The 22,793-nt window shown below is 38.7% G+C and overlaps 1 long non-coding RNA gene across 1 annotated transcript in view; it reads right to left on the reverse strand.

The window, feature by feature from the left end:
- Positions 1-742: 742 nt before the first annotated feature.
- LOC145508731 (uncharacterized) overlaps positions 743-22,793 on the reverse strand; it is a 137,876-nt gene continuing 115,825 nt past the window's right edge. The window contains exon 4 of the long non-coding RNA XR_014055573.1: positions 743-5,038. This is a non-coding gene — a long non-coding RNA (uncharacterized LOC145508731). The remainder of the gene's footprint in view (positions 5,039-22,793) is intronic.

Here is a 22,793-nt window from a genome sequence, read left to right on the forward strand (position 1 = left end):
GCAATTTGATCTCTGGTTCCTCTGCCTTTTCTAAATCCAGCTAGAACATCTGGAAGTTCACAGTTCATGTACTATTGAAGCCTGGCTTGGAGAATTTTGAGCATTATTTTACTAGCGTGTGAGATGAGTGTAATTGTGCAGTAGTTTGAACATTCTTTGGAATTGCTTTTCTTTGGGACTGGAATGAAAACTGACCTTTTCCAGTCCCGTGGCCACTGCTGAGTTTTCCAAATTTGCTGGCATATTGAGTGCAACACTTTCACAACATCATCTTTTAGGATTTGAAATAGCTCAACTGGAATTCCATCACCTCCACTAGCTTTGTCTGTAGTGTTGCTTCTTAAGGCCCACTTGACCCCCATTCCAGGATGTCTGGTTCTAGGTGAGTGATCACACCATCGTGGTTATCTGGGTCATGAAGACTTTTTTTGTATAGTTCTTCTGTGTATTTTTGCTACCTCTTCTTAATATCTTCTGCTAGGTCCATACCATTTCCGTCCTTTATTGAGCCCATCTTTGCATGAAATGTTCCCTTGAAGAGATCTCTAGTCTTTCTCATTCTACTGTTTTCCTTTATTTCTTTGCACTGATCACTGAGGAAGGCTTTCTTATCTCTCCTTGCTATTCTTTGGAACTCTGCATTCAAATGGGTATATCTCTCCTTTTCTCCTTTGCCTTTTACTTTCCTTCTTTTCACAGCTATTTGTAAGGCCTCCTCAGACAACCATTTTGCCTTTTTGTATTTCTTTTTCCTGGGGATGGTCTTTATTGCTGCCTTCTGTACAACGTCATGAACCTCCATCCACAGTTCTTCAGGCACTCTGTCTATCAGATCTAATCCCTTGAATCTATTTCTCACTTCCACTGTATAATCATTAGGGATTTGATTTAGGTCATACCTGAATGGTCTAGTGGTTTTCCCTACGTTCTTCAATTTAAGTCTGAATTTAGCAATAAGGAGTTCATGATCTGAGCCACAGTCAGCTTCCAGTCTTAATTTTGCTGACTGTATAGAGCTGTTCCATCTTTGGCTGCAAAGAATATAATTAATCTAATTTCAGTATTGACCATCTGGTGATGTCCATGTGTACAGTCTTCTCTTGTGTTGTTGGAAGAGGGTGTTTGCTATGACCAGTGTGTTCTCTTGGCAAAACTCTGTTAGCCTTTGCCCTGCTTCATTCTGTACTCCAAGGCCAAATTTGCCTGTTACTCCAGGTGTTTCTTGACTTCCTACTTTTGCATTCCAGTCCCCTATAATGAAGAGGACATCTCCTTTGGATGTTAGTTCTAGAAGGTCTTATAGATCTTCATATAACTGTTTATCTTCAGCTTCTTCAGCATTATTGGTCAGGGCATAGACTTGGATTATCGTTGTACTGAATGGTTTGCCTTGAAAATGGACAGAGATCATACTCTCATTTTTGAGACTGCATCCAAGTACTGCATTTCGGATTCTTTTGTTGACTATGATGGCTACTCCATTTCTTCGAAGGGATTCCTGCCCACAGTGGTAGATATGATGGTCATCTGAGTTAAATTCACCCATTCCAGTCCATTTTAGTTTGCTGACTCCTAAAATGTCAACATTTACTCTTGCCATCTCCTCTTTGACCACTTCCAATTTGCCTTGATTCATGGATGTAACATTCCAGGTTCCTATGTAATATTGCTCTTATAGCATCGGACTTTACTTCTGTCTCCATTCACCTCCACAACTGGGTGGTGTTTTTGCTTTGGCTCCGTCTCTTCATTCTTTCTGGAGCTATTTCTCCACTAATCTCCAGTAGCATAGTGGGCACCTACTACCTGAGGAGTTCATCTTTCAGTGTCCTATCATTTTGCCTTTTCATATTGTTCATGGGGTGCTCAAAGCAAGAATATTGAAGTGGTTTGCCATTCCCTTCTGCAGTGGACCATGTTTTGTCAGAGCTTTCCACCATAATCTGTCCATCTTGGGTGGCCCTACACAGCATGGCTCATAGTTTCATTGAGTTAGACAAGGCTGTAGTCCATGTGATCAGATTGGTTAGTTTTCTATGATTGTGGTTTTCAGTCTGTCTGCCTTCTGATGGAGAAGGATTAAGAGGCTTATCACTGAAAGATTCGGATTAACGTATTACACACTACCATGTGTAAAATACATAGCTAGTGGGAACTTGCTGTGTAGCACAGGGAGCTCAGCCCGGTGCTCTGTGATGACCTACATGGATGGGATGGTGTGGGTGGGTGGGATGAGGTGGGTAGGAGGGAGGGAGGTTCAAGAGTGAGGGAATATATGTATACATATAGCCGATTTACTTCATTGTACAGCAGAAACTAATACAACCTTGTAAAGCAACTATTCCTCAGTTTAAAAAAGAAGAGCTGATGGGCTACACAGTCATACAGATGCATAATGCTACCCTTATGAATGGAGCGGGGGCAATGGAGGAGGGGATTTGGGGAGCTATTTTCAAGGACCAAGATACACATTCCTAGCGTGACCATTCAAAGAGTCACTTTTCACTTTGGAGTCATGGAGGGATAAATACAAAAGAAGAGAAACTTAAACGTCTCTACTTGGAGAGCTGAGACACTTCAATACTCCATGGCATAAAGGCCTAACATCTAGTGCCAAGAGATTACTTCTCCCTTAAGAGACAACTTTTCAACCAATAGAGCTGAAAAATCACCTCCATTACAGCTACCTCTTATGTGGGGCTTTGTATATAACAGGCCCTGTTCTCGACACATCACGTTTCCTAAACCTCACAATAAAGTAACACTGTAGGGAATAATTATTTATGATGTATAGGCCTGCTAATGAAGGGTCAGGAACCTACGTCGAGTGTCACTACTAGGTTCCAATAGGACTTGCATCCATTCCCAGATATTTTTACTCCATGGTCTAATTTATCAAATGCTAGAGTCATTCTCACAGATATAATGATCTGGCTAATTTGCCATTGGAATCTGGAATTAATCCCATCCAATGGGAAAAATCAGTCCCCTCTGGACCATCACCAAGCAACAATGATACAATCTGCTTTTTTCTAGTTTGTTCCCAATAGCTTCCCAAGAGCTTCAGAACAAAGCCAAGTTCTTATATTAGTCTAAGAATGAAATCCCTGGTAATTACATCCTGAAAGATTTTATGTCCAAGCCTTCCTATGGCCTCCTTACTTTGTCATTGAGGTTGTTCATTTTCTATTAGAAAAGGACTCAGACACACTCTTGGAGTGAGGCATAGCCAGAGCTGGACATTCATCTCACCCAGATGACAGCATCTTAACAACTTAGTGGTGTTACGTTCCCAGGAACATTTTCTCTCTTGGAAGACAGCAAAAACAGATTGAATTGGGGGGAACACTTTCTCTGGCCCTCATCAGTTCTTTTCTTCTTAACGGGTAGAAAAGAGAAGAAAACCAGATCCAGTTTATATGACACACACACTGAGGTAGTCTCATCATCATTGCCGTGCACCTGTTCTCACTCAGTAACAATACAATATGAATCAAATTTCCTGAGGATTCACATGCATACATACACAAAACTGCTCACACACATCCATATAGATGACTTGGAAGGAAAAACACTAAGATGTTAACAGTGGTTCATTGGATGGTGGGAATGAAAGCATTTCTAATTTTCACCTTTATACATTTTCCTATTTTCTCTTTATTTTCTACAAAAAAAAGATGTTACTTTTATAATCAGTAGAAACACTGCTTGAAATACTACATCCCAAAGTCACAATAGACTAGAAGTCAGAAGAGCTCTGTCTATGTTCCCACCTCTATTCCTACCAGTAATGAATCTTGGGAGTAAGCCACTTAATTCTCTAAGACGCAGGTTTGTCAACTGTAAAACTGAAGTGTTGATTCCTAAACAGACTTGAAAGAACTATTGAAAGGATTAGAGGGATAATGTACATGAAAGTCCTTGTTGAACTATAGTCAAACCTGTGATAGCACTGTCTTTATGTAACAGTGAAGGTTATTACTTGAAAGCAAGAACAGTTTTGGAAGCTCCATCTCACTGCTGAATCTAGCAAAGGGCTGAACAACAGGCTCCCTAAAAACAAATGAGTACTTGATTCAAAATTTTTAAGTGATATGGCTTCCACTGGAAGGTTTACATAACCTTTTCATTACCATAGATGCTTATTATCAGATGGTATCCCCAGGGACAGTAATGGGTTTAACTATTATTTAGGGAAAGAGAGAGGGGGGAAGAATGCAATGTACTTGCTTAGACATTCTATTTTTTCCCAGGTGTAAAAATTTCCAGACAGAGAATTCAGTTACAGAGTTGGAATACCCCCCAAAGGGAAAAATTAGACTGTAAAAGTACACAGCTAAGTGTATTTTTATGATGATTCAAAATGTACATTTTGAACCTCTTAATGTGTTAGGTTTAGGAAGATTAATGAAGGCTGAAAGAAGCCAAGCACATCAAGTTGGGTAGGAGGAGTAAAGAGGAAGATTAAAAAACAAAACAATACAAGAAAAAAAAACCTTGGACTCCCTTTTCCATTACCCCAAGTTTTCCCTAGAGACTATATTAGGAATTTTTAATGTTTACCTAAGAACAATGGGCTGACACAGAAGGGATTTCAGCAGGAAAATGAGAAGATCAAACTTAAGTAAGAAATATGCAGAATTAACAGAGGTTTTCATAAAGGCTGAAGGTAATGTTAAGTAAAATATAATGACTAAAACTAAGGAGGTAACAACAGTCCTCTGTTTCTTCATTTATTCAAGTAGTTTGGAGTATAGTGTTTACTCCCAAGAGCCAAGGTCTCAAGGGAGCTTCCACCAGGGCTACCGCTCTGGTTAGAGGCTTATAGCACAGGTCCTCCCAGAAACACATGAATAGACAAGAGATACTTCCTAAGGAAGTTAGTGCATGGGAAACACACTCATTAACTTATGGTATTTGAAGGACTACTCACATATCTGGTCATCTTATGGGGCAAATCAGCTCAACGAAGATACTCTTCCCAGAAATATCAAGTGTACATCTTGCTATTCTCATTGCTCTATTTCCTTCCAGGAACCTGAACATCAAGGACAGGAAACCAAGATTGGGGAACTCCAGTAAAAAGCACTCTAGGAAGACTTACTATAAAACTGTATGTAACTATCTAAATAATCTAAACTGAAACAGACTTCTGACCTAGGGAGAGGGTAAGTGATCAAAAAAAGTACTGAGCTTTGAGTTAGTTCTGAAGTGATAATCTCAGTGTTACAGAAATTTAAAACTACATGCTATATTTATTTATGGACTCCAACAAACAAATATATAAAAGAACTATAAAAAGCACTCCTTAGGCAGAGCTGCTTCTTGTGGTGGAGTAAACACACAATAATAAAAGCTCATGACTGCTTTCATTCCTTCCAGCCATCTCTGTTTATTAAGAAAAAATCTTTCAGTAGTATTGCCTTCTGTATTGGAGAAAGGGCATCCTTTATGTGAGTAAACTAACAGGAGGAAATGTATGTAATTTTTCTTTATAGTTTTTTCAAGTAATGCATTATTTTACTTACAGCATAAATGTACTTACAGTATGAATATAAAGAGAGAAGTAACATTATATATCTTTTTAAGATTTTTTGCTGCAGTAAAATATAAAGTTTAGATATTAACTATTTTTAAGTGGCCTTAAATACATTCCCATTTTTGTGAAACCGTCACCACTATCCATATCCAGAATTTTTTCATCACCCCACAGAGAAACCTTATCCATTAAACAATAAATTCACAATGGAATATTACTCAGCCATAAAAAGGAACAAAATTCAGTTATTTGCAGAAAGGTAGATGGACCTAGAGACTGTCATACAGAATGAAGTCAGAAAGAGAAAAACAAGTATCACAAATTAACACACACATGTGGAATTGAGAAAAATGGTACAGATGAACCTATTTCCACAGCAGGAATAGAGATGCAGACATAGAGAAAGGACATGAGGACTCAGTGGCAGGTAGGAAGGGTGGGACAAACTGAATAGTATTGACATATATACACTATCGCGTATAAAATAGACAGCTAGTGGGAACTGCTGTATAGCACACAGAGCTCGGTTCAGGGCTCTCTGATGACTTAGAGGACTGGGATGGGGGTGGCAGGAGAGGTCCAAGAGGGAGGGGATATATGTATAGATATAGCTGATTCACTTTGTTGTACTGAAGAAACTAATACAACATCATAAGGCAATTATACTCCAATTAAAACAAAAACAGTAACTTTACCCCTTCATTCAGCCCCTGGAAACCATTACTCTACTTCCTGTCTATGAATTTGACTAGTCTAGTTATCTCATAAGTGAAATCACACAATATTTGTCTTTTTAAGGTGGCTCATTCCACAAAACATAATACTTTCAAGGTTCCTCCATGTTGTAGCACTGGTCAGAATTTTGTTTATTTATAAGGCTAAATAATACTCCATTGCATGTACAGACTTCATTCTGTTTATCCATCCATCTGTTGGTGAACTTTGGGTTGTTCCCACTTTTTGGCTATAGTGACTAGTGCTTCTATAAACTTTAGCGTGTATGTGTTCAAATCCCTGCTTTCAGTGTTGGGGGGTATATGCCTAAAAGTGGAATTGCTGGATCATATGTCAATTCTATGTTTAATTTTGAGGAACTGCCAAATTGTTTTTCACCATAGCTACAATATTTTCCATTCCCAGTAGCAATGCACAGGAGTTCTAATTTATCTGCATCTTTATCAGCACTTTAGTTTTTTGTTTTTTTTTTTATAGTAACCATCCTAGCATGTGTGAAGTGAAACTGTTGGTAGATACATATGTATAATTATATTAAGTTCATATACAAATTTTGACAGGTACAATCTGTTTTATGTTAAGACTGTATATCCAAAGCAAACTTTGTGATTTCTCAAGTCCATTCAAGGGCTTTGCCCCAAAGGGGTGTTCCAAATACTAGCGACTATCACCAGTTCTTTCTGTAGGTCACCTGAGAGTCAGAGGCTTGTGTTCTTGGCTGAACTTTGCTGAATGAGGGACATCCAACCTTGGACAAACCTAGTTTTCCTCTAGGAGCCTTGTGTTTACAATATAAGAGCATGGACTACACCGCTTTTTATTATTCTTACAATAAAAGACAAAACTCCTTAAAATAGCCTTCGAGGCCTTGCACAATCTGCCTACTCATCTCTCCAGCCACCATTACCCCAACCAATCTGCTTCTTGTTCTCAAAGCTTGCTGTACAGACCTTTTTCCCATCCCTGACCATGCCTTGTTCCTCCTATCAGAGGGCATTTATACCACATTTTCTGCATCTATGCCATTTCCTCTCTTTGAAATGCCGTCGCCTTTTCTGCTCACCTACTTCATTTTTAGTGATTCTGCAGGTTTAAGTTTAAGAATTACTTCCTCAAGAAAGCCTTTGCTACTGTTCTTTTCCAATCCATTATAAATTCTCATTGAACTAAGTATTATATGTTTTTGAGTAGATGTTTTAGAAGTATCTACTACATTGGTGCTTCCCCAATTAATGTGTCTGTTCCTTTAAATTATGTATGCCATATAAGGACAGGCAACAGTGGTTGATTTCCATAGAATTTCCAAAGCCTCAGCCATGATCCAACACAGAGATGGCACATTTATCAAACACTTTGGTTGCAAAGACCTGAAAACACAATTCCAACTTGCTCAAGAAAAAGTCATTTTAAACTCACAGACTGGGCTGGCTTTAGGAATCTCTTAAGACGAGAGATAAATTCAAGAGCCCGATCTTCAGATGCAAAACATCCTTTTGTAAGCTGTGGACACAGTGTTCCTCTGTGTCTCCCTGGTAACAGGTTGAGGGCCCTACAGGTAACCGCCAAGAACACAGGAATGATGTTCCCAGGAACCGCATGTCAGTTCCAGCTTTATTGTATTAGCTTTGGTGTGAGCACTATTGCACTTGAGAGCAAAATATGAACCCAACTGTGCAAATGTACACCACTGGAAAAATCAGAGTTCCTCTGTGGGGGACTAATGTGCATTAGCAGAGAAAAGTGAGGCAATTTTCCCTGCAGTGAATCTACTTCTTCTCCTTCCTGTGGTTTTGTCAGGTGCAAGGCAGAAAAGGCAATTACATGTTCTTTATTTCATCTCTGATTTTTATATTTTTTTCATTAAACTAAAAGCAAAGAAACTAAGACTTGTGGAGTCTTTGGTTCTCAGATTTAGAAGAGACTTCAGATGGCAGTGAGCTCAAGGGCAAAGACATTCCTTTGACTCCTTCATTCGTTCAATGGAGTCATTGTCAATGTCATACATTCTATGAATCTCTTCTTCCAAACATCTTCTAAATTCAAACTGAACCTAAATTTGTTGCCAAAGAATTGAGTTCCAGGGACCTATTTGCTGTCTTTCTCAGTTACTTAACTTTTTGATTTAAATTACATTAATTTCTACCCAATGGACAACTGGAAGGTAGTCAAGATATGGATTAAAAGCTGAGAAAAGAATTCTGAGTTTTTTTAGGTGATACAGAATGAACGTCACTTGCAAGTGATTATGAGTTGGCCTACAATTCTAAATTATTTCCAAATTAACTTTTCTCTGCTGAATGTTCTTTCATTTTATCTAGAGAATTTCTACAAGATTTGTGGTGTATTAAGTATTAGCATCTCTACTTTACAAAAGATGAGCTAAGAGCTCATTAAATCTCACTGGTCATGGTTATAGGTTCAGAAGGACAGGAAAAGAATAAATCGGGTGGATGATGGGTAAGCATGTCTTTCACCAGCTGCTCTGAAGTACTTTGATTTTATGTGTCTGGCACTGCACTAGGGGCTTCAAATAATCTTCACATCCCATTTGGTCTTCATATCAGCTCTATAGAGTAGATATTATTATCCCCATTTTACAAATGGTGCAAAAGAGGCTCAAAGAATTTGGAGCCACAATCACGAATGAGTCAGGGTGTCTCAGAGCTGGGTTTCTGTTCCACTCCTAAGTCTACTATTTTAACAATTAATACAAAGTCTCCCACTTGGAGCAACAGATGATCTTTCAGTGATAATTTCCCTGTATTCACATATTGAGTTACCACTCTGGGCCCAGATCTATTTTGGCGGCTGTGGAAGAGCAAAAATAGTATTAAAGATCTTACATGTTATTCAAGGGTCAACCAATGAAAATGACTTAGACAAGTATATATTCATCATACATCACAGGGGAACAAAACTTGCCACCTCAAAACGCCTCTCTGGCATGCTGATTATTTTGAGCTGAAAGCAATCAAGGCTCAGAAGAGAGACTTGCCTGGTGGAGCACTGGCTAAGACTCTGTACTTCCAATTCAGAAGGCCTGGGTTTGATTCCTGATAGGGGAACTAGGGACCACATGCCGCAACTAAGACCCAATGCAGCCAAATAAATACATTTATAAAGACTCAGGGAAAAAGTTTCCTTCCCTTTCACTGCCTGAAGAATTTGGTATTCTGTTCCTGCAATAGACTTTCTATCACCAGAGATATCTGCAGGGAATATAGGTAGGTGTGATGCGGCAGGGGGGATGAGGTGGGGGTGGGGGTCAGGCCTAGAGATCAGAATCTACTCTTGTTCCATTGTCTCGTATGGTCCATCAAACATTTATTCACCAAAATTTGCTTTTCCATCTCCAGGTAAATTGCTTGCCTTCCCTCTGAAGTGCGAAACCTTTACTCTCAACAGACAGCTTCCTTTATCTTAAGCTAAAGATAGTACTTTCAGTGAGAGTTTCAGGCATTCTGGTGAGTTACTCAGTTTTTCTGGGCCTCTCCGATGTATACATGTTATTAAGTTTTGGTTTTCTCTGTTAATCAATCTCATGTTAATTTAAATGTAATTTCTAGACCAGTCAGAAGGACCTAGAAGGGTAGAAAAAAATTTCTTCCCCAACAATATGTCCTGTAACATTTGATTTCCACAAGCTTGTACTGGTTCCCATAAAAAAAATAAAATAAAGATGTATACAAAGCAATGCAAAGCAGGAGCATCTACTACTTTTTCTTTGTGACTAATACCCCTGTATCTCACTTCTGTCTGCCTTTAGCCACTCATTCACGAGTTTTGGTTTGTTTGTTTTGGCCACACTGCACAGCACTTGGGATCTCAGTTCCCCGACCAGGGATTGAACCCACACACCCTGCATTGGATAAATGCTAACCAAACCACTGACTGTCAGGGAAGTCCTATCATCCCAGAGTTTTAATGAGTAAATATGTTCTAACAAAAGCATGCTGTCGCATACACTGAGGCCCAGTTACAATCCACTGACCTAAAACATCCTCATGTGTGCATAATGTTTTGAAACATTCATTCAATTAAAGACTGAGGGCTTTCTACCCTCAAGGCACTGGCCAGGGGCTAAGTACACAGCTTTGAGGCTTTCTTCACCACACCAGACTCACTTTTCCTCTTTGCTTTTGTCCCAAGCAACTTTGAAAGAGCCATGTCATAGGAAAACCATGGTATCTTTCTGATTTCAGCTACTAAATCACTATACTATGTGATAAGGAAAATGGAAGGAGAAAAGCAACAGCAACCAGATGTTTTAGGACAGACAGGCTAGTACAGGACAATTTACCAAACTTTTTGAAGAAATTGTGTGCAATATGCAGCGTTGATTTAAATATCTACAATTGATGCTTTAAAATTCTATTTTATATAACACTAAGAGCTAATAGCAATGATGCATAAGACATGTCAAGATTTGGGCTAAGTAATACCAACTTAAAAAATGTCACTTGCCAAATGAAAAAGAGAGAGACAGAGGATGACATGGTTGGATGGTATCGCCAAATCAATGGACCTAAGTTTGAGTAAACTCCGGGAGATGGTGAAGGACAGGGAAGTCTGGTGTGCTGCAGTTCACAGGGTTGCAAAGAGTCAGACACATCTTAGCAACTGAACAACAAGTGGTTGTATAAGAATTAAGTCACTAGTCACTGTAGCCATGGAAAGTCAACACATCCCAAAAGGAGTTCAGGGAGGAAATCACGAATGAAGCACTTTGTGTTTTGGAAAAAACTGGCAGAACAAGCCTTCAGATAGTTGTTATTTTCAGGAGAAATCTTTTTTTGTTCTTGGATTCTTTCATCTTCCCATACTTAGAAAATCACTAAAATCATTAACTGAGATACCTGTTCCTAGTGGCTAGCAGCAAGCTTCTAACGAGATGTGTGCTTGGCTGCACATGTGCCCTTCATCAAAATTACATCTATACTGACCTATTCCGTTACCTTTTTGGAGAAGTTCCTCAGAACTATCAGAGAAGCTGTCAGGAAATCCCCAAATAAAACTGAAACTCACGAATCTCACAGGGTGCATCTTTATGTGTTGACAGTGTTTATACCCATTTTGCCCAACAAGAACTCCATGATGTAGGTACTATCATGGTGTTCATTCTGTAGACAGCAAACGAGAATGCAGAGAGGGAAACTGCCCAAGGCCATTGCAGAGCCTACAGCAGGGGCTACTGTGTTATGATACTCTGTTTGCTACCCAGGTGCTCCGTGCTAATGATGGAAGATTGGCAGAGACAGAAAGAAATGTTATTTTAATAGGATAAACAGATGCTTAGTACAAACAAGAGTGAGATATTAAAGGTGGTCCCTGGGTTACAAACCGTGAACATCCCCACAAGAAGAATGAAGGCTAAGAGCACCTGCCTGTGGATACTGACTGTGTAACACAGGCAGTGAGCCTGTCAGAGCCTCGCTTGCCTCACCTAGGAGAAGGAGAAATGGCCAGAGCAGATCCAAGTGTGTAACAGAGAGCAGAGAGGAAGCCCAGCATAGTTCCTGACACAAGCAGCTAACTGGTAAATCAATCTAGCCTAAATCTGAAGGGTGCATTTTTTTTTTTTTTTAATTCTGTCTAGTCCCTGAAGATAGAAGGAACATGTACACTGGAAGGAAGGTTGTACTGGGTAATCTCATTGCTTTTTCATCCCATACCGCCACACTATTCTTGTGTAGGGCAGGAAACCAATGCACCAGGTAAATTCTATGGATATGGAAATCATAGGCTCCACTGAAATGGACTTTCATTCATAACCCCTGGATTAGATTATCAACAGATTCACTTAGGGGGTTTTGTTTTCCTACAACAACACACTGCTCAGGAGATGTGACATATTCCAGCAGTAACGGGAGTTCATAATGACCAAGAATCTAGAGCATATGGATAGATTAGAGAGACCAGGAAGCACACATGGCAGGACCTCCAAAGAGGGAGGAGTATACGCCTTGGGAAAACCTTCATCAGGTTATGTTTCTGTGTACCCTAGGGAAGGGGGAGGGGCTTTGAGACTCCCGAGATTCTGGTCTAATAATTTCTAAAATAGGTCAGGGACAGTGTTGGTCCATCCCTAAGTTTTCATCACCTGGAATAAAACTAGAAAAATAATGACTTCTATTTTTCTTTTTTTTTTTTTACAAAAGTTATATTCCCTTTTAATCAGTACTCTTCATCCTGAGTTCACGTATTTCCTACACTTGGAGAGTTAAAATATTCTTATTATAAAAAAATCATAGTGATTATTGGTTGTGGTATGTTTTGTTCTTGTCATTTACACTTCTAGTTGAGGGGAGAAAATATTTGGCAAATCCATGTCAGAGATTTCCTTTACTTGTTTTTATAATATTACTCCTTAAATCCAAATATATGAGAACTAATGATCTAATCCAGTATCTCAACTAGAGTAATCAGTAGAAAATCTGTGATAAAGTATTTAATACTAAGTCTCACTCAAACCTAAGTATTATCAGCATTGGCTTCTGAAAGTGTTAATGACATCACTGCAAAATTCTCAGCAGCTCTTCATGGACGTTATGGCTTGTCAAACAGTGCATCTAAAATGTATTTGACTTTACTTCTAAGATCATGAGTTCTTTCTGTTTTTATTCCTTCCTAATCACTAATCTTCATTTATCATTAAAAACTAGAATCAGTCTTAGCTAGAGGCAAGAAAATCCATCACTTTTCTTGGCTACAATTTGAAGCAACTGTTAAACAACCCTCTAGATCAGTCCTCCTATTTATATGTTAATACATACATACATAACATTACAAAGGAGAATATTATATATTGTGTTAACATCACAATTTCTACTTTGCACAAGATCAACTATGTACAGCCTTGAGTCCAGCACTGCTAGTTGCTGTGTGACGTTGAACGAGCCTCTTCCTTACCCAGAGATCTAGAATATGAGATCAAAATAGACAAGTCGTAAGATTCCACCTGCCTCTGAAGGTCAAGCATAGTGGGCTATCATTTAGGAAGGACTTACTGTATAATAGGCATCACTTAAATGCTTACATTGCAGCATCTCGTTTAGTTATCTCAATTATCCTATCGGTGGCTACTATGTAAGTGACTTCATATATAATAAGATACTAAATCTTAGAGAAGTTAAATACATTTTCAAGACTATACTTGCCAGTTAGTGGCAGAATCTATGTTCAAATCTTAAATAAGCTTGGCAGCTTGAAATTCAGGTGCAAATGATTTTATCAGATAAACAGTTAAAAAGTACAGTTCAGTAGATAAATATTAGATATTTTCGTATTTGTAAAATAGAGATAATAGCACATTTAGTACTGCATCTAGTACAATAGCAATTATTCCATAAAATGTTATTATAAAACATAACCAGAAATGCTGATAGAGCCCTTAAACTTATAACTAAAGCATGTAGAAGGGAGGAAAGGAAAACAAAACAAAAATCATCTCTACCTTAGAGCGCTATCTAGTAATAGCACCTCTTGGACCAGTTTTCCTGTTTCCATTTATCCCATCCAATCACCCAGTTCCACAGCAAGCTAGAGAGCAGTTAGGAGCACTGGTGAAGAGTCTAGGGACTTGGATTCCAAAACAGTGTGGTTAAGAGAGTGAGCACAGAAGTCAGGCTATCAGCATTCAAAGTCAGATTCTACCATGAAATGAAGTTATAGAAACTCTCTAAGCCACAGTTTGTAGAATGATAATAATAGGGTTTTTAAAATAATAATTCACATAAATAATTTAGCACAGTACAAAGGATATAGATAGCCCACAGGACCTGGGATTGAATCCCAGTAATTTGTCAGCTCTGTGACCTTAGGAAATTTACTTAACTTCTCTGTGCCAAATTTCCTTATGATAAGGAGAACATTAATAATAATGATGTGTGTGTGTGTGTATGTTAGTTGCTCAGTCGTGTCTGACTCTTTGCCATCCCATAGACTGTAGCCCACCAGGATCCTCTGTCCACGAAATTCTCCAGGCAAGAATACTGAAGTGGATTGCCATTCCCTTCTCCAGGGTACTAAAAAAGTTCCATCAAATAATACATGTACAGCAAATGCTTAAAACAGTACTTAGCACTGAATAAGAGTTGTCTGTTTTTGTTTTTTTTAAATATATATTTACGGAGTCCACTATCAAGATCTGGGGTAACCTTGGCCGAGTCAATTCTCTCTCTCTGGAACTCAGTTTCTACAATACCTGGTGGTTTCCCATTGCCTAGATCTATGTTTGGAAGTGGCAAATCCTCTGTTGATTTTGCCCTATACTATCTGGCAGCTGTAATCCTTGGAATCAGCTAGGAGCAACTGAAAGAGTATTACAGAATAAGCCCTGTCTCCGCCCAACATCTCCTCCTTCCTGTTTGTCTTTGGCTGTGAGGGACCCTAAGGACGGGCATGTGGTCACATGGTACTTCTTTTCCCTGTCATTTTAACATCCTCTCCTTCTCCAAGTGGTCTACCCTCCTCAAGGCCATCTACTATGACCCACATCAGAGGAGGAAACTCAGGTTTAGGGAATCTTGAGAATGGCCCTTTCTGGGCCAATCTCTAACCCAGAACGACCTTACACTTAGCCTGTAGTAGCACTTCAGAGTGAAGCTTCTTTTATTTATTTATTTACTTTTTAAGTGGATCACTAGCTGACACTTTTTATATTTGCAAAAGTAAGTTTTGAGTCTTCCAATTCTGTTAACATAGCTGGAAACTGGCCTTGAGACAGCAAGAGGAGTACAGGTAGAGGCCAGGGCCTGTTTTCAGGGCAGATAATGCATTTCCAAACAGAGGGTGTTTGGAAGGTCAAGTCAAGACACACACTGCTTCTAGAACAGTGCCTCTAGGCTTTCCTCTGCCCTTCTTCTGAGTCACTCTTTCCCAGCCTCTGGTTTGAAGAAACCAGCTCGATCAGAGAGTTTCAAAAAGCCACACCAGGAAAAGATAGCTTATAACGCCAGCATCATTAGGATTTATGTGTGAAATAGGTTTGAGAAATGCCAGTAAGAAAAAGGGCCAGTCTCAATGCCTGTGGATTTTTATTAGTAAGATTCTGGTCTCCCTGCTAGGCTGGTGCCTTCTAGAAAAGGCTCTAACTTGTGGGTGAATTTTCACTAAAGCAGTTCTTCCTGTTTGCCCCTATAAGTGTGATGAGCCAGGTGAAGAGGATAAATGTGATAACGTCTCAGTTTTGAAACCAACACAAAAGGATGTTCCAAATAAGTTTCTTACCTGTGACCTGAATTAGCAGAAAAGGAGAGGGTGCGAGGGAGGGTGGGGAGGGCTGTTAGTGCATATGCAAGGAAGTCCCATTTCAAGCAAACCAGCCAAGAAATACATTGGCTCTATAACAACAGCCAAAAAAAAAAAAGGCAAAAGTGTTTATGAAACTTTAACAGACCTAACAGTCATTTGGAGATCGTACTAAACGAGAATCTGCATTTTAACAAGTCTGTTGGGGAGACCAAGATTCTGCATTTCTGACACGTTCCCATGTCCTGGTCCATAGAGCATCCTTTGAGTCACAAGGAATCATATGACAAATTGTCACTTGGTAGAGGATTCAGGATAAGATTTACTTCATATACATAGGTAGCCCCCACACACATTTTCTTTCACTGAAACTGCATATTTTGATTAACAGCTTTCATCTTCTCAGAAGTTAAAATTTTCTACCTTTTAACCTTTTCACCTCTCTGAAATGAGGAGGCCCTCTGCAATTCACAGTATTCTATAAACTGTCAGCCAAGCGCTGGACTTGAGTTATATTGAAGGTACCACTGTCTGGGCACCTGGAAACATCAAAAGCTTAAGCGTCAAAAATGCAGGAAAAAATGAACTTATGGTTAGCCAAGGGGGAAAGTGGGGATAGAGGGATAAATTAGGAGGGATAGATTAGGGATAAATCAGGATAAACTGTGGGGATTAACAAATACACACTAGAATATATAAAATGGATATCAAGAAGGACATACTCTAGATTACAAGGAACTCTACTGAAGACTCTAACAACCTATATGGGGGAAAAAAAATCTGAAAAAGAAAGGATATATATATGAAAAGTCAAAGTGTCAGTTGCTCAGTCATGTCCAACTCTTTGCAACACCATGGACCATAGCCTGCTAGGCTCCTCTGTCTATGGAATTCTCCAGGCAAGAATACTAGAGTGGGTAGTCATTCCCTTCTCCAGGGGATCTTCCTAACCCAGAGATCAAATCTCCTGCATTGGCAGGCGGATTCTTTACCATTTGAGCCATCAGGGAAGCTGTGGATATATCACTTTATTGCACACCTAAAACTAACACAACATTATAAATGAAATATGGGAGGTTTGGGGGAGAATGGATACATGTATACATATGGCCCTTCATTGTTCACCTGAAACCATCACAACATTGTTAATCTGCTATACCTCAATAAAAAATAAAACGCTTAAAAAGAAGAGATATATTCCAACATAAAATTTAAAAATAATTAAAAAACAACAAGAAATATGTAAAACAAAACAAAAAACCTGCAGAATGGGTGCCAGTAGCTTAGAGAAAATCCTGAAAGCAGTAGAGGAGGCAAATGATGTGTGGAGATGGTAGAGGTAAATCAGTTGTTTCCAAATGTTCCTGAAGCAGCCACTACAAGTAGGCTTGGTCTACTATGCTGCAAAGCCACCTTCAGAGCCCAGCTTTTATTTGGTGCAGGCTCTAAAAATGCTCCACTGTAAGTGCTCTGGATGACAGAGAGGAGGATTTTGCATTGCAAAAAATTGGTTCAACTCCAGCCTGGCTTGGCTGACAAACGCTACTGATGATCCAGTTAAAAGTGTGTCAGAGTTCAATTCTGAATAAAGTTTTAGAAACAGCTTATTTGTTCACATTTTTTTTAAAAAAAATAGGCACAACAGTAATAAAGGATTAAAAAGTCTCCAAATAAATCTAAAGTATATATTTATATCATGGTATAAATACACAGGTATTCTAAATGATAAGAGAGCAGTGTGTCACCATTTAGTTGGCATCTTTTTCTTCCTCCTTAGTTTAAAAGTGATGGTGAATTTTATAACCCATGGCATCTCATTGTTGTTGCTGCTCAGTCACTAAGTTGTGTCCAATTCTTTGCAACCCCTGGACTGCAACACACCAGGCTGTCCTGTCCTTCACTATCTCCCGGAGTTTGCTCAAATCATGTCTATTGAGTCAGTGATGCTTATATAACCATCTCATCCTCTGTGATCTCCTTCTCCTTTTGCCTTCAGTCTTTCCCAGCATCAGGGTCTTTTCCGATGAGTTAGCTCTTTGCATTAGATGGCCAAAGTATCAGAGCTTCATTTTCAGCATCAGTCCGGAATATTCATTGGAAGGACCGATTTCCCTTAGGATTGACTGGTTTAATCTCCCTGCAGTCCCAGCAACTCTCGAGTCTTCTCTAGAACCACAGTTCAAAAGTATCAATTCTTCAGTGTTCAGCTTTCTTTATGGTCCAACTCTCACATCTGTACATGACTACTGGAAGAAACCATAGCTTTGACTACATGGACATTTGTCAGAAAAGTGATGTCTCTGCTTTTGAATATGCTGTCTAGGTTTGTCATAACTTTTCTTCCAAGGAGCAAGCATCTTTTAATTTCAAGGTTGGAGTCACCATTTGGAGTCCAAGAAAATAAAATATGTCACTGTCTCCATTTTTTTCCCCACCTATTTGCCATGAGGTAATGGGACTGGACGCCATAATCTTAGTCTTTTTAATGTTGAGTTTTAAACCAGCTTTTCCACTCTCTTAACATTCATCAAGAGGCTCTTTAGTTCTGCTTCAATTTCTGTCATTAAAGTGGTATTATCTGCATATCTGAGGTTGTTGATATTTCTCCCAGCAATCTTGATTCCAGCTTGTGATTCATTCAGCCCAGCATTTTGCATGGTGTACTCTGCATACAAGTTAAATAAGCAGGGTGAAAACATACATCTTTGCTGTACTCCTTTCCCAATTTTGAACCAGTCAGTTGTTCCATGTCTAGTTTCAACTGTTCTGTCTTCTATTTTAAAGGGATATATTTTTATTCAGTGATCATCTTACAGGATTGGGGATGTTAGCATCTGAAAGTCCAGGGGCCGTCTAAGTTTGAGGGGTCACATAAAGTATCCCCCAACTGTTGCTTCTTGATCAGCATACAGGTTTCTCAAGAGAAAGGTAAGCCTAAGAATTTTCTGCAGTTTGTTGTGATCCACACGGTCAAAGGCTCTAAGCAGTCAATGAAGCAGAAGTTTTTCGTAGCATCTTCAGTTCAGTTCAGTCGCTCAGTCATGTCCAACTCTTTGCAACCCCATGAACCACAGCACGCCAGGCCTCCCTATCCATCACCAACTCCCGGAGTTTACCTAAACCCATGTCCATTGAGTCGGTGACGCCATCCAACCATCTTATCCTCTGTCATCCCCTTCTCCTCCTACCCTCAATCTTTCCCAGCATCAGGGTCTTTTCCAATGAGTCAGCTCTTCGCATCAGGTGGCCAAAGTATTGGAGTTTCAGCTTCAGCATCAGTCCTTCCAATGAATATTCAGGACTGTATCTTTGGCTTGATTAAATGTAGTAGTGCTTTTTATCGTGCACTTTTCTTGTACCAGACTAGATACCAAAGAGCCAATTCTCAGAAAACTCTTCAGATATACAACTATTACTCCTCACATGGCAAAAACTTTATAAATTTGTAGTAAATATCACCGATTTTTTTTTTTTCATTTTACAGAAGAGACTGAAGCATCAGGAGTAACTTTCTTATTTCAAGGTCAGACTGCCAAGTTCCAACTCTTAACTGCTAAATTAGCTGTAGACAGGTTGGATTAGCATCTAACTAGCCTTTTCTCCTAACAGATAGCTTCTTCAAATGGGTCTCATTCAGGTGTGTACCTACCTGCCACTATCTATGAACCTTTGGAAATGTACCCTTTTATGTTGTGGGTGATGGTGGTAGTGGAGAGGGTAATATTTGGTCATCACAAGGGCTAAGGGGGGACTGTGACATTTAATGAACACAGTCAGGACTCCAAACAGCTCAATGCTTAATACAGCCTTGCAAGGTTCAAAGGGTCCCTCAGGAGGGTTAACAGCACCCCTGCTGAGAAACACGACCAGGTGTTTTGCCCCAGGAAAATATCTCACTGTAGAATTGTGGTAGTGTTGTCCCAATGCATTCCAGAAGTTTCCATCTGTTTCAACTTAATCCGCTGACAAAGGAAAACCTCTCTCTACATCTAAATCCACTTAACCTATAAGCTGTCATTATAATACTTTCAGAATTGCTAAGGTTGTAAGTCGATAGATTTTTAAAAGATGCGATCGACTTCACTCCTGTTAAATCTGCACTCTAACATATCAAATGGCGCCTTGAGAGCCCAGCTGATACACAGGGTAAATACAGCATGAGAAGAATGCAAAACTCTCTCTGCTAACTTTGAACCACAGGTTCATGGATGGTATTATTTAACTTTCTTGGAAGCCTAGACAGATAAGGAGGGTCCTCACAATCTCTGCACCTATCTGCAAGCTCCATTCCTCATACCTATTTCATCACTACCAGGGTTATCCTCCTACAACAGAATCATTATCACCATTAAAATAATTATCACTATTCTGTAGTAAACCACAATGAAAAAGAATATCAAGAAAGAATATGTAGGGTTTCCCTGGTGGTCCAACGATTAGGAATCTGCCTTACAATGCAAGGGACATGAATTTGATACCGGGTCTGGGATGATTCCACATGCTGTGGAGTGGCTAAACCCTTGTGCCACAACTGCTGAGCCACCACTCTAGAGCCGGGAAGCCACGACTACTGAGCCCACACTCCAACTACTGAAGCCCACCTTCCCTAGAGCCTGTGCTCTGCAACCAGAAGCCACTGCAATGAGAAGCCTGTACACCGTAATGAAGAGCAGCCTCCACTTGCCACAATGAGAGAAATGCTTGGGCAAAGCAACGGAGATCCAGCATAGCCAAAAATAAAATAAATCTAAAAAAAAAAAAAGAATGTACAGACATATATATGTAAACATTTACAATCTTGTGTTAATTCCTGCTGTATAGCAAAGTGATTCAGTTATATATATCAGTTTACATATATTTATAAATGTATATATAAATATATGTAGGTATATTTTATATATAACTGAATCACTTTGCTATGCAGCAGAAATTAACACAACATTGTAAATCAACTATACTTCAATTAAAAAAAAAAATGTACTTATCCATGGCTTCCCTGGAGGCTCAGTGATAAAGAATCCACCTTCCAGTGCAGTAAACATGGAAACTTCTCATTGCAGTGACTTCTCTTATTGCAGAGCATGGGCTCTAGGGCGTGCGGGCCTCAATAGTTGTGGCACAAGGGTTCAGTAGTTGCAGCTGATTGGCTCTAGAGACCATGTGCTGCAACTATTGAAGCCTGCCTGCCCTAGGGTCCACACTCTGCAACAAGAGAAGTCACTGCAATGAGGCGCCTGTGCACCACAACTAGACCCCAGTCCCAGTTCTCCAAAACTAGAGAAAATCCTGCATAGCAACAAAGACTTGGCGCAGTCAAAAATAAATAAAATTATTGGAAAAAAAAAGTACTTATCCAGAGTTTACTACATACCAAACACTATGCTTAGAGCTTTATGTGATTCATTTTGACGATTCTTGAACCCTTATGTTTATAATGTTCATTAGAATATTTTGGTTGTTTTTAAGATTTTTAATGAGACTTTAAGGTAATTGTTAATTCACAAGCATTTTAAGAAATGCTATGAAGGGATCCTATGTATTTTTTACATACCATCTTGCAAAAATGTAGCACAGTCTCTCAAATACTCATGTTGATATAATCAAGATACAAAATATTTCCATCATCACAAGATTACTCATGTTATACTTTTATAGACACATCACGTCTCTCCCACACCTACTCCTAAACCAGTATCAACCAATAATCTCTTTCTAAAATTTTGTCCTTTCAAGATTATTAATGTATAAATATAAACACCTAGTTGCTGACCTTTCGAGATTGAGTTTTTTCACTCAGAATAAATCTCTGTTGATTTACCTAGATTGTTGTATTCTTTGCTGATTTATTTTTATTGCTGAGCAGTAGTCCTTCGTACATATATACCAGAGTATGTTTAACTATTCCCCCACTGGATGTGGATTGTTTCCAGTTTGGAGTTATTACGAATAAAGCTGTTATAAACATTTGTGTACAGGTTTTTATATGACCCTACATTTATTTCTCTGGGATAATGCTTCAGAGTATAATTTCTGGATCACATGGCAGCTTGATTAGTTGAAAAATAAAAAAACAAAACAAAACACTGCCAATCTCTTTTCCAGAGTAGCTGTACTATTTTATATTCCTATCAACAATGTATGAATGATCCAGTTTCTTCACATTCTTGTCACCATTTGGTGTTGTGCTTATTCTTTTTTTTAATCTTAGCCATTCTGCTAAGTGTGACAATATATTGGTTTCATTCTGCACTTTCCTAATGGCTAATGATGTTAAATATCTTTTCATGGACTTATTTGCAACCTGCATACTCTCTTTAATGAAAAGTCTTTCATATATTTTTCCTGTTTTTTAATTAAAGTGTTTACTTTTATACTCACACTTCAAAAGCTCTTTATATATTCTAGAGACTAGTGGCTTGTTGGATGTATGATTTGCAAATATTTTCTCTCCATTTGTTGTTTCTTTTTATCCTGTTACTAGAGTCTCTCAAGGAGCAAGTTTTTTTTTTTTCCAATGAAGTCCCATGTGTCACTTTTTCATTTTTATGGGTTGCATTGTTGACGTTAAGTCTGAGAAGTTGTTTAGGGAGTCCTAGATGTCAAAGATTTTCTCTCTTTTTAAAGTAAAGCTTTATAGTTTAACATATTACAATTAAGTTCATGATCCATCTTGAGTTAATATTTCTGTAAGGTGTGACACTTAGGGCAATGTGTTTTGGGGTTTTATTGTTTGTTTGTTTTGCCTATGGAATGTCTCATTGCTCCATTATAATTTGTTAATGAAACTATGGAGGTGATCTGCTTTTTTCTCCCCACTTCTTAGAGTCTTATGTTTGTTTAATGTATTTTATGTCCAGGGATTTTTAATTTTACTTAGTGGGAGGAATAGAGAAACTTATTTCTATCTTTCTGGAAGCAGAAGTATTCACGAACATTTAGTTAGGCAGAACACTACAGTGTGAAAGAATGGGATGACTATGTGTAGAACACTCTTTCAAATGCAATGGAACAGGCAAAAGACATCTCCATCAGGGTGGAGTTTTAGGGTCATACAAAGGTGGTAAGTTTGAGAATACATCGATTTATCAGCATGCTCAAAAATGAAGGAAAATGTTACTAAATTGCTTTAAGACAGCTCTTTGAAATTCATGTTTAAATAACTGTATAATTTTTTAGACCTTTAGTTACACCCTCAAATTTTCTCAATTTCTGCTAAGTTTATAATATCAAAGTGTGCCTTTGACCAAAATTATGTTCTTTAATTTCATTT

The sequence above is a fragment of the Giraffa tippelskirchi genome, chromosome 6 (assembly GCF_054371585.1).
Source record: "Giraffa tippelskirchi isolate mGirTip1 chromosome 6, T2T-mGirTip1v1.2.pri, whole genome shotgun sequence".
In the NCBI taxonomy this organism is placed as follows: Eukaryota; Metazoa; Chordata; class Mammalia; order Artiodactyla; family Giraffidae; genus Giraffa; species Giraffa tippelskirchi.